The sequence below is a fragment of the Balaenoptera ricei genome, chromosome 20 (genome assembly GCF_028023285.1).
Source record: "Balaenoptera ricei isolate mBalRic1 chromosome 20, mBalRic1.hap2, whole genome shotgun sequence".
NCBI classification, from domain to species: Eukaryota; Metazoa; Chordata; class Mammalia; order Artiodactyla; family Balaenopteridae; genus Balaenoptera; species Balaenoptera ricei.
Genome location: NC_082658.1, coordinates 4,345,057 through 4,358,902, shown reverse-complemented (window position 1 = coordinate 4,358,902; position 13,846 = coordinate 4,345,057).

Below are 13,846 nucleotides of genomic sequence, written 5' to 3'. Positions count from 1 at the left end.
TACTATCTCATCTCTAAGTATAAGCCGTTATTCACAATATTTTGAGCATCAAGGAGAGTTCTAGTGTTGAATCAAGTCAAAGTAGGAGCCTTTTCTGGGTAGTCTAAACATCCTCGAGGCTTTCCTGATTACTTTCCAGGCTTCACTGATGACTTTTTCCTAAACTTTGGTTCTCCAGTTAGGATAGCTTAATTCCTGAGCAGTGCCTTGGATGTGATGTAATCACTTTGAATCACCTGAGCAATGGTAGTGAATCCTTGATCCTTGAAGACATCTGTCATGAGAAGGTTTTAGACAAAATTACCAATGTCTGAACGTAGATTATAGCAGGTTATTCTCTTCATTCATAGAGTTTCATGGACACTGTCAATCCGTTAGCACTGTGCTCAGAAGTTTTAATCATAGAGCAGTTTTTTCAGTTCAACAATTTTTATTATTTCTTCCATATACGTATTGGAGATAATGCCAACACCACGGAGGATAACTGAATTCCTTTTCTTGACCGTTTTACTTTTTAAAATGCCTAATTAAAGCTAATAGCCTCACTAAGTTTAAATTATGTTATCTTAATGAAAAATGAATTATTAATTATATTTTATATATATATATAAAACTAAGTTTTATATATATAAAACTAACTAAGTAGCATGACAATTTTTTACACCCTGTTTTTGCATGAAAATGAAAGTGATGTAAGCAGAAAATTAAGTGGGCATGTATGCAGTGTGGTCTTTCCAAGGCCATCTTTTATTTTTGTCAGCTGAGTATTCAAGAATAATTGTTTCGGGACTTCCCAGGTGGCACAGTGGTTAAGAATCCACCTGCCAATGCAGGGGACACAGGTTTGAGCCTTGGTCTGGGAAGATCCCACATGCCACGGAGCAACTAAGCCCATGCGCCACAACTACTGAGCCTGCGCTCTAGAGCCCATGAGCCACAACTACTGAGCCCATGTGCTGCAACTACTGAAGCCTGCGTGCCTAGAGCCCATGCTTCGCAACAAGAGAAGCCACCGCAATGAGAAGCCCGTGCACCGCAACGAAGAGTAGCCCCCCCTCGCCACAACTAGAGAAAGCCCACACACAGCAACAAAGGCCCAATGCAGCCATAAGTAAATTAATTAATTAATTAATTTTAAAAAAAGAATAATTGTTTCTGTATGAAATCATTAATATTGGCATATCTTGTTTTATACAGTTCTATCCAGGCTTTGCTTTAATCTCAAACACAGGAAACTTTAATTAGACACTGAAAGAAGAGAAGATTACTGTTATTTGATTGTGTGTGTGTGTGTGTGTGTTAGCAGCAGAGAGAAAAAAAGAAAGCAAATATAAGGAGAAATAATGGGGAGATTTGGTGTCCTCAATGGTGGATTTCCTCTCTAGGGTCCTTTCTGTGTTAGTAGGGATGGCTTATTTCTTCACTCTTATGAAAGAAGGGAACAGATGCAGAAAACTTAAAACCACAGCTCCAGAACATTATACTGGGTTGGGATGATTTGGTGACTTTCTGAATTTGCATTCATTGCCTTCTGTTATGACAAACATATTCTTGTATATTTGGACATTACCAAATAAAAAAGTGAGCTACCAAAAAAAAAAAAAAGAACTCTATCCAGCAGGGAAAACATCTCTGCCAGAATAATGTTAAATTAAATAAACAGTGTCTAATGAGATCTGTTATTACCTGCTCTTCGGTCATGCTTGGGCACGCAGTCTGAAGGCTTGTGTTTCTAAGTGCTATCGTAAATCTTTCAGCCTGTTTTGCTTCTTAAAATTATAACTAACATCTCTCCTCTAATGGTGAAGTCTATATCCTCATTTAAATCTTTAAATCTCATTTAAATCTCCAATGTTGAAGGCTTATGTCTTCATTAAATCTTATCTTTGAAAAGATAAGAAAGTTTGCATTACAACAGATCATTTTGAAAAAGATAAAATCCACTTGCTTGAAAATGAGAGAGTATTAAGAATAGAATTCTGCTGGAAGGATGAATACTTGCATCTGGTGAATCCTTCCATTTTCATTGATTCTTAGCAGCCTCATCTTCATCCGTATGACCCTCAGGAGTTTCTGTCCTGAGCTTCTTGCACTTAACTCTGTACTAGATGAAGGAAAGAGAGGATAGAATTTCAACACATGGCTAACATTCTAAATTAATCTGCCTTGACTGCCAATTGTTTGTGAATATGTTACCTCACAAATAGTTATTTCTGTAAGATAAGAGAAAGTCTCTTAAAAGCAAAAATATAAATTGATAGATAATAGCCTGCCTTTATGAATATATTGAATAACTCTTGCCTCTACACATCTTAAACCTATTTTATAATAACTCATTATACATTTATATTTCCTAGTTGCTTCTCTAGGGAGATATAAGGCACATAAGAAGACCATAGACTGGTGTCCAATATAACTGAGATTGAATCCTGGCTTTGATATTTATTAGATGTGTGATATCTGAGCTTTGTTGCCCATAGGAACTTCAAACTTATCATATTCAAATCTGAACTCAGATCTGTTTTTTCTCAGGGCCTATTCCTTCTTTCATAGTTCTTCTCTCCACCAGCCGCTCTGACTCACATCAGAAGCCGTAAATCACGATAGGCTTTTCCTCTGCAGTTGTATCCTGCCAATTTCCCAGTCGCCGTGCCTCCCACTCTTTCTTAGTTTAGACCCTGTTCAGTGCCCTGTAGACTGCCCTCTCACAGGCAGTCCAGTTTACCTGTTGATCCATCCTTTATAGTGTTGCTCTTGTGATTTCTCTGAAATACCAATCTGACTTGCTGTCTTCCTAAGTAAACTACTCAAGGCCATCTTGCTGCACACAGGAGGTATGTCAAGCGCTCAGCACACGGCCCTCACAGCTCTCTGGCTCTGGCCAGCCCTAAGGCTAAGGCCTTGCACAGTGGGCTCAGCCCCACACTGGTATTTTTCTGAAGGGTCTGAGATCTTTCACGTCTACCACCTTTTCCACACTGCTTCCTCTGCTATGAGCAGCTCTCCCCTGTGATTTCTTTTTGGAAATAAACAAGAAGCCAACAAAAATAACTGAAGGAAACATCAACAAAAAAACTTCGAATATTTAGATTTAGCATTGAGTCTTTCCCGATCCTCTCTCCACTGATACATATATATATGTATACATATATTTATATCTGTATTTATATATTTATATACATATATATGATTAGGAAATACCACAGAAAGCCGTGGTCTCCCACTTTATCCTGAAATCCTTGTTCTTGGGCTTAAAGTAGTATTTATTTTATTTGTCTTTGCTCCTATCTTCTTTTTGCTTAACCTTGCTTCTTACATAGTGTTCAATCCCGGATTTCCCTCATGCCTTGATCCTGTCTCACAGACTCTGTTGCAGTAAAGTCTGTACTAGAGCTGCCATCATTTTAGTTCTGAAAGCAATCACTTCAATAAATGCCATTTCTTCATTTAAAACACATGTCAAATCTTTTATTTTTTTTTATCAATTTATTTACTTACTTTATTTATTTTTGGCTGCGTTGGGTCTTTGTTGCTGCGTGCAGGCTTTCTCTAGTTGCGGTGAGCAGGGGCTACTCTTCGTTGTGGTGCGCGGGCTTCTCATTGCGGTGGCTTCGCTTGTTGTGGAGCAAGGGCTCTAGGTGCGCGGGCTTCAGTAGTTGTGGCTCTCGGGCTCTAGAGCACAGGCTCAGTAGTTGTGGTGCACGGGCTTAGTTGCTCCGCGGCATGTGGGATCTTCCCGGACCAGGGCTCAAACCTTTGTCCCCTGCATTGGCAGCGGATTCTTAACCACTGCGCCACCAGGGAAGCCCCAACTCTTTTATTAAGTATCACTTATGCCTACATTTGCTCCTTACTTACCTATAGTTGATAGTGACACAACAATATTTAAACTCTCAAATTTCATTGTATCTGTATTTTAACAGCACACCCTACCACTTCTAATTATCTTTTACTGGGGAAAATATGCATTGTACACTTGTCTTATATAAACATTTTGTGAAGAAAACTCCTTATATGAATTGTAGTAATCATTTTGCGAGGTTTCAGCACCACAGGGTAATTCTGTATCCCACCCCATTCCAGATACAGACGTTGTACTTGTGACCATACGCTGCCTCTGAAAAAGGTGCTGCCAGCTCACCAAGTACATATGCCTTGAGTAGTTTTGCGTGGGAGGAGATGGGTTGCACTAACTACCGGTGCTGGCTCACACAGTGTAGTGACAACCAAGCTGATGTTAGTTGAGTAGGACTAGGGCAGTGGAGTGTGGTCATTGAACAGAGCGAATCATGCTGCTTTGAAAGAGATGCAGTCAGGGCCCTTACCTAAATTAAAATGCAATCCTAGTTCATTATTTTCCAACTGACACGTTACCAAGAAACCCTTGGTGTACTGGGGTATAATATCATTTCTCTTTACTAGAGACCATTTTTGAGCATGGACAAAAAGGGAAAAGATGGTAGCCACCATAGTATAGAAAAGGAAGATATCTAGAGTATAGAATAAGGATCAAGAATTGTCTGGACGACTTCCTATTAGATAAGAGTGGGAAATATCTTTGAGGATCCCACTCACCCCTTCCCTCCGAGCTGTTATCCTGGTGGATTTTATAAACTGTGTCATAGACCAGAAATTATTTGACAGTGCAGCCTTAAGCAATTATACCAGCAGGCCTTTAAAAGCATGGTATTGTATAATGCTGTTTTATGGAATCAATATTGCCAGACAGATCACGTAAGCCATTACTACTTAGAGATTTCCAAGAGCTTCTGAATGATCTGCACAGAATTGACATGCAACAGAAAAACACAAATCTAGGAACAAAAATCTTGTCAGTATTAAGTCATCAACTTAATGTTGTCTCTCTCTGGCCTTTTTACACTTCTAGTACATCTGAAGCTGTGTTGTAATGGCTCAACAAACTATTTGTATATGAGTCTCCACTACACCTAGGTGTATCTGTGAATTTTTCTTTTGAGAATCATGAATGACAGATTATCCCTAGGACAAGAACTTGGATATACTGTTATCACTGTTACCATCGTCATTAGAAATGGCAGCAATAAGAACATTTGCAGGTACTAAGTTTTATGTACTAAGCTAAATATGCAGTTATCACTGGCTCTCAAATATAATTGTAATACAATTGTAATTTGTCACCAGGTCTCCTACAATGACATTTGTGATAACAGTTCCCCTTTTGGCTTATCAGAGTCAAGTTCGTGATGAAGTCTTCCTATTGTTCTTTCTTGAAAAAGGATGTGATGTATCATACATGAAGATGATCGCTCCCTTTGAGAGCAGTTCCATTGGTAAAAGGGTGTTTTCCTAGTCCTTGCTGTCACCCTGTGTTTTCCTGTGCTTCACTGGTTTATATTTATAAAACAGTGCAGAGTTCCAAGCTTTGCTAAGGAGTGAAACCCATGTCTGGTCTTGAGCTGGGTTCTCTCTTTGCATGGCTTCTGCCCTCTGCCCAGCCGTGAAGCATTCCATCTGCCGTGGCTGTAAGGAGGCACACAGCCTCTGGGGCTGAACCAGTAGGGTCAAATAATGTTCTCACCATTTAGTGTAATTAACTCCAACCACCCGTCTGTTGCAAGCCCCGGTGCAGCCAACACAAGCAAGAGTAGGCCAAGAAGAAATTTCTCCTCATTATTAAACCTAAACCTAAGCACTTGTCTGTCTGTAAAAACAGAGCAAGGGGAGGAAAACTGAAACCAGTGCACGGGGTCTGAGGTTTCAATAAATGTCAGGGAGCGTCAAGTCTGTTTGGATTGCAAATTATTGCTGGCTGACGGTCTTACCATTTTACAACTAGAGATTGCTGTCACGGGGTGGGGACATGGTGAGGGGAGAGCCTCTCACATCACAGCCAGCGGGGAACAGAAGTTACCAAATGCTATAACAATCATGAAACATTACAAGAGGGACTTTCGCATTTGCTAAATTTAGTCTTTCCTTAATGCACATCTCAAGAAACAACAGCCCGCAACACTCCACTCTTCCCATCGGGTTTGATCAAGTGTTGAATTTGCCAAAGATTGAGACCTCATTTCTTTGGTTTACCCGTTTTAAACTCCACTTCATCCCTCTCCTCTGCTCAGACACTTTGAACATCTGAGAGTGATAAAGACGCCTAAATGTTTCAAGGTGAATTAATACCTTACTACATATCCTGGAGAAACACACGCCAATAATTTGAGCAGTGGTTAAGACTGTTTTCAAATGGATTAAATGAGTGGGCAATTACTGATTAAAACAAAACCTAAGGCATGAGCATTCCAGCCCTGTACATGGATGAACACTGGTTAGCCACTTTCCGTTGGTGGAAAGGCTTTTCACATTGTGAAACGTATACATGCTTCTCAGTGCTTCTCCTGAAGTTTATTAATATTTTTAATTCATTTTTCTACTGACTAGTACATATTGAGGATCCACTATGTGCCAAGGACTGAGTTAGAGACACTGAAAACCAAGAAAGTGATGGTCTCCATTCTCCCTGAGCTCAGAGTCAAGTGTGCTTACTTTAACCAAGGTTCTTTTAGTTTCAAATAACTGAAAAATCCCTCAAGTTAACTTAAGGCCAGTGGGAGAAAATTGTTCTAAGGTACAGGTAGATCCAAGAGAAAGAAATACAGCAGGACCACATAACAGTCTGGAAGTAGGCACCAAAAAGCTTTTAAAAACAGGATTCCTTTCTGGGAATCTCTAGCTGCCCCAGCTCTTCTTCGTCTTACAGATGGGCTTTATTCTTCTTGCTCTCCACTTTCTAGGACTTAGCTGTCTTTTCTTAACTGTGCATGGATTTAAATAGGGCCTTGTCAGGCGAATTTTCCATTTCAGTTGCCCAGTGGAACTTCCCATTTCTATTACTAGCTTTTGTACGTCTCAGCTCAGAATTTACGGAGGGAATTGGACTGGTCCAGCTTGGGTCGGGTATATACCTTTAGTGGCTGATGCTCATTACGAGAGTCAAGGTCTGAAATATTTAGCTTAATTCCAAGCATATGAGGTAAACTGAGTTCATTGATACGTTTGATTGATCTAATTCCTATATCAGTACATTTAAAGTACCACAAGGATGAGGTTACAGGTAGGGGATGTCATACAGCTGTTTTGTGAGATTTTGAAGTGAACTAGTTAGGATCTGATAAAAACCTGTGAAAGGAAAAATAATTATGGCTTGCATCCCTCTGCCACACGAACTGTGATGCAATCTCTTGATAGTAGCATGACTGCTTTCTATAATCTGTTATTTCTCATGAGGATCTAGGTAATATGCCAGGAGTAGCCTGAAATCGGCTGCTGCAGCCAGCCCAACTCACAGGTGCCCTTGATATAGAATAGAGAAGGAATTCCTGCCAGTGACATGATTTGCCTTCTGTTCTCCCGTCCACATTTTCCAGGAGGGTTGTTGACCTAAAGTCAAGATCTACTCCATTTCCTCGGCAACAGCCAACAGTATGACCAAATGACAAGTACCAGACTGCCTTAGTTTGGGTTCCCCAGAAGCAGAAGGATTTGAGTGAAAGTATTTTATTTGGGAAATGACAGAAAACACCCATAGGAGAGTGAGGAAGACAGACCAGACAAGGAAGGGAAGGCAGCCAATAAAGAATGTGTTACCAAGCCAGTTACGATGGTGGGTAAATGGAGTTTAATCCCACTGGGAAAACTAGGAATCCGTGCAAAGCACATGGCTTAGCGCCATCCTACAAGAAGGGTGAGGTCATTGGGGAAATTACAAACAAACCCCAATCAATAGTATTTATTAAAGGTTTTTTAATACTCTGACAACTCCACTTTACGGGGAGCAAAACACCCCCCAGAAGCAACAAAGTGCACTGGGCCAAGAAGTGTGGGTACTGGCAGTTGCACTGAAGCAGTGAAGGTGATGGGCACTGCAGGCTCACGCGTCATCTGCTGCCGTCCGACCCTCGCACCACCCGGAACCTTCGTGCCCCATGTTAATTTCATTGTGCCATGAGCTGATTCCTCAAGGTGGGGGCCAGAGGCAATTTATTAAATAATTTAATGTAATCTTTACAACAGAGGGATAAGCTACATTCTGCTTCCGTTGGTCTCAAGGCTGCAGTCGATATTGATTTTCTTCCCTGTCTTCTACACGTCCTAGACATTCCTCACTCCTGCACTACATTTCTGCTGGTTGCCTGCCCAGGGGAGCCTTCAGACGTTTGTCTTGTTTATTACGCCCTCGTCCAGCTGTAGCTGATCCAACTCTGCAATCACACATTCAGTCTTATCTCCAGGCATGGAAGCACCAAGAGGCATTCAGTGAATTCCCTGAGCTCTACACATACTTTTGGCCCCATTTTGTAACATTATTTCTTTATGATAATTAGGGTCAATTACTCCTACCAGTTGGGTGGCAAAACATGCTCCAGCTGCAAGAGAAAGCCCATAAGGGAAAAAAAGGCAGGGCTTGGCAGCTGGAAGTTGGCAGCGTGCACGGAAATAATACGGACATGGGCAGCATCTGCTCCACAGCCACAGAGAGACGCTGGGTGATGTTTTGCTAAAGGAACCGATAAATAGACGTTAGAGACTGGCGACAAGGAGTTTTACGAAAAATGTTTGTAGACTGGCTTCTCAGTAATGACCGGATATTTGAAATGATTTTGTTTCATATGAAAACTCAACAGAAGATCCCGATTAAGGAACCTTATTTAAACACAATGAATTACTCATGATACTATGGAAAAAGAACTAAAGAAGTGATAACATTGTTGGCTGAGGCGACTGACTGGCTGTCAAGGGAAAATCAGGCTAAAACAAATGTGGATGGAACTCAGGACACCACTTGGCTGCGTCCTTGTAGGACCAAGGGAGGCCACAGAGTTCAGGGCCCTGGCTCAGGCTCCAGGCTCTTCACATCCAAGGCACCCTCCTGTGGAAATGAGGACAAACTAGGCTGTGCTGCAGTCGTGAATGAACCCCCAAATTCCAGCCTTTCAAGCAATGCACTTCTCAATATGTCACAGTCCCTGCAGGCCTTTAGGTTTTTACTTACGATACCAGTATTCTTTTCGGGAACAGCTGTCCTTCTTCTTCACTCTATTTCCACTTCACCCATCAAAATTCTACTCAACAACCGAATTCCTCATTAGGTTTTATTCTTCTGGGAAACATTCTGCTCTCCCCCATTCCCTCACAGGAAGTGATCGTTCCCTTCTCTTCACTTTGTAAACTTTATTTTGCACATATTACTTATTAAGCTCTTTTGCAGTTGATTTTGACCATGTCCCCATTGTAAACTGCTTGAGGATAGGAATGTACCTTAGACATCATTTTATCAGTCATATTAAAAAGAACACATAATAGATGCCAAATATTTGTTGTATAATGAGTACAGTTTTAATAATAATCTTATATAACTTTTGCCTAAAGAGCACTTATTTTTAATGTCTAGAGTAGATGATTTTTATTCCACAATATACTGTATAAATCTAACACTAAACATAGTAGAAACACATAAGGAACGTGTATGTGTAAAACACACTGGCACTTTCTTTCAAAGCAATGTTGACACCTGTCAAAATAAGTGAATTTTTCCATCTCATCTCCTTCATTTGTCAACAGTGCTACACGTCAGAGCATATGTCAATTCATATGACTTGTCTCCTAAACCTGTATATGGATATTGATATTGATATATATTTATGCTTACAAGAAATGAGAAATGGCAAACCTCAATTTTCTTTTCTTGTTTTACGGCACCATTTTTTGTTCTGGAATGTTATGCATATGTATGTGTTAGTAATCGCTACCTCTTTTCAGAGAAGTAGGGAACATAGTAAAGACATTTTACAATTTATTAAGATATCACAATTAGTACAACAAACTAATTTTTCCAACAGAAGTAGTAGACAAATAATACGGACAATTCAGGATTTATGTACTTATATGTATTTAAAAATACTTCTTTTTAGATATCATGGAAGCAAATGTCCACAAATGTCATCATAAAACTTCCTACTGGTGGCAGAAGCAGTCAGATGTCACACTAAGGCAAGATTGCAATGGTGGTGAAAGCCATGTATGACACACAGGTTGTACTATGATGACATATAGCTGGATCTTTGTAAGAGACGTTGGAAAAGCTTCCCTGGGAAAATGAGGGAGTAGAGATTGGAGCCATACTGCTCCAAGTATGGTCCCTGGAGCTGTATCAGCATCCCCTGAGCTTTCTAGAAATGCAAATCCTCAGGCCCCACCCCAGACTTACTGAACGAGACTCCCTTGAGAGTGAGGCCCAGGAATCTCTGTTTCAACAAGTTCCCCAGACGATGATTTTGCATGTGAAAGTTTGAGAAGCACAGATATAAAGGTCAAGCACTCCCTAACACCATACACAAAAATAAACTCAAAATGGATTAAAGACCTAAATGTAAGGCCAGACACTATCAAACTCTTAGAGGAAAACATAGGCAGAACACTTTATGACATAAATCACAGCAAGATCCTTGTTGATCCAGCTCCTAGAGAAATGGAAATAAAAACACAAATAAACAAATGGGACCTAATGAAACTTAAAAGCTTTTGCACAGCAAAGGAAACCATAAACAAGACCAAAAGACAACCCTCAGAATGGGAGAAAATATTTGCAAATGAAGCAACTGACAAAGGATTCATCTCCAAGATTTACAAGCAGCTCATGCAGCTCAATAACAAAAAAGCAAACAACCCAATCCAAAAATGGGCAGAAGACCTAAACAGACATTTCTCCAAAGAAGATATACAGATTGCCAACAAACATATGAAAGGATGCTCAACATCACTAATCATTAGAGAAATGCAAATCAAAACTACATTGAGGTATCACCTCACACCGGTCAGAATGGCCATCATCAGAAAATTTGCAAACAATAAATGCTGGAGAGGGTGTGGAGAAAAGGGAACACTCTTGCACTGTTGGTGGGAATGTAAATTGATACAGCCACTATGGAGAACAGTATGGAGGTTCCTTAAAAAACTAAAAACAGGGCTTCCCTGGTGGCGCAGTGGTTGACAGTCTGCCTGCCAATGCAGGGGACACGGGTTCGAGCCCTGGTCTGGGAAGAGCCCACATGCCGCGGAGCAGCAAAGCCCGTGAGCCACAACTACTGAGCCTGCGCCTCTGGAGCCTGTGCTCTGCAACGAGAGGCCGCGACAGTGAGAGGCCCGCGCACTGCGATGAAGAGTGGCGCCCGCTCGCCGCAGCTAGAGAAAGCCCGCGCACAGAAACGAAGACCCAACACAGCCAAAAATAAATAATTAATTAATTAAAAAAAAAAGAGCCTTATAAGTTTAAAAACAAAAAACAAAACAAAACAAAAAAACAAACTAAAAATAGAACTACCATATGACCTAGCAATCCCATTACTGGGCATATACCCTGAGAAAACCATAATTCAAAAAGAGTCATGTACCAAAATGTTCATTGCAGCTCTATTTACAATAGCCAGGACATGGAAGCAACCTAAGTGTCCATCATCAGATGAATGGATAAAGAAGATGTGGCACATATATACAATGGAATATTACTCAGCCATAAAAAGAAAGGAAATTGAGTTATTTGTAGTGAGGTGGATGGGGTTAGAGTCTATCATAGAGAGTGAAGTAAGTCAGAAAGAGAAAAACAAATACAGTATGCTAACACATATATATGGAATCTAAGAAAAAAAAAAAAAGTCATGAAGAACCTAGTGGTAAGATGGGAATAAAGACACAGACCTACTAGAGAATGGACTTGAGGATATGGGGAGGCGGAAGGGTAAGCTGTGACAAAGTGAGAGAGTGGCATGGACATATATACACTACCAAACGTAAAATAGATAGCTAGTGGGAAGCAACCGCATAGCACAGGGAGATCAGCTCGGTGCTTTGTGACCACCTAGAGGTGTGGGATAGGGAAGGTGGAAGGGAGGGAGATGCAAGAGGGAAGAGATATGGGAACATATGTATATGTATAACTGATTCACTTTGTTATAAAGCAGAAACTAACACACCACTGTAAAGCAATTATACTCCAATAAAGATGTTAAAAAAAAAAAAAAGGTCAAGCAGGAGTTGACTAGGCAGTGTGGCTGGACCACAGAAAAAAAAGTCTGGGGGAGCAGGTTAAATAGACAGAGCCTGTGAGACCACATCAGGGGTTTGGGTCTGTGTGCTGAATAGAATAGGAAGCCACTAACTGTTTTTAAAGAAATGGGTTGAGGTGAGTGCAGGAGCAGAAGTGAGGTGAAATTATTTGATTCAACCTGCATTTCAGAAGATCATTCTGGCTGAGGCAGTCGAGGACGTGGTGAGGCCGGCTAAGTCTCTCCACTTGTCTGGGTGGGAAATGTTGGTAACTGGGCCAAGAGGCAATACAGACAAAAGCGGAGAGGTATCTTCAGAGACGTTTAGGAAATAAAATTCAAAAGATTCAAAAATTTGGCACAGTGAAAATATAACTCCTTTATTATTATCATGGAGTTTATACCTTCAAATTTCTTTTTGAATTTATAGAATATTTGTTTCATTAATAGGACTGTATGGATGTCAGGAAATTAGTAAATAGTGCTCACTCACCCTTCTGGAATACCTACAGTGAAAATAAAGCCAGTAAGCCAGTTATTATTGTGACTCTTTCTTAACCTTTCCAGTGGATAGGAACTTTTCCCTCAGATAAAGAATGTATATTAATTAGCTCAAGAGTTTCTCCGAAAATATGAGACATCAATTTATCAGTCTTACTGGAGCCCTTTTGCACAGGAGTGAGGCCCTCCGGAGAAGGGCATAAACATTCACTTGAAGTTTGCCTGGAACCCTAAAGTGTGCTCCTGAGATCAGTTTCACAGATTACAACCTTAAATCCATCCAGTTACTCAGTAAATCTGAACATGGGTCAGGAGTCGAGTAAGTAATAAAAATGCGGTTAAGCAGAGCAAATCCAGTCCTGCTACTAGAGAAAACAAAAACAAAAGCAAAAAACAAAAACCCTGCAAGGTCTTTGTTCCAGTCACAGTAGATGGACTTCCTGCCGTAAGTCAGCACACACGGACAACAGGCAACGGGCCACTGAACATTATTATAGGGGGAGTCAAAGCACAGAACTTATTTTAACAGGCTTTTATTGAACATCTGCTATATGTGAGACATGAGTTGGGGGTGGCAGGCTTAGTGATAAGACAGAGTGGTTCCTGCCTTCATGTGGCTGATAGTTTGGTTAATTAGAGTAATATAAATTGATGGATACGATAAAGTTACAAGGGGCTGCAAATATCTCTGATGGGTGTTCATTCTCGCTGGAGTTGGCGGTTAGCAGGTAATATTGTGCTGAGTCTTGCAAGGTGAGTATTTGATAACTGAAGGCAGTGGGGGCCGTGATTAAAGACAGAGAGATTAGGTTAGTGGGGCAAACACTTCCGCAGGACCCAAGCCATCGTCGTGATCTGGGATATGCTCATTTTCCAGTTTTGTTTTGTGTCATTTTGCAAGTGATCGAAATATTTCACTGCTGTCCTCTTGGCCTTCGAAGTTCAGAGCTGGTTTTCTCTCTATAATCACATAGCTTCATTTAGCAGCTATGTAGATATAGCAGTCGTTGCAGTCTTATGATTTGTTGGATGATTTCCTTTGCTCTGTCACGGAAAGGACACAGGAGCACAAGAAGGCAGATGCAGAGGACACACACCCGCGGTCGCTGGGGTGCTGTTGCCTGCGCGCGGGCTCTCAGGACGTGTATATTCCTGAACACGGTGCTGGGTTTCAAAGTGTGTTCAGTCCTGCTACTGCATCCTGCGGTGTGTCCAATTTTTTGGAAGCAAAACCTCTAATGCTCTCCTACCTCTGTAGCCTGCCC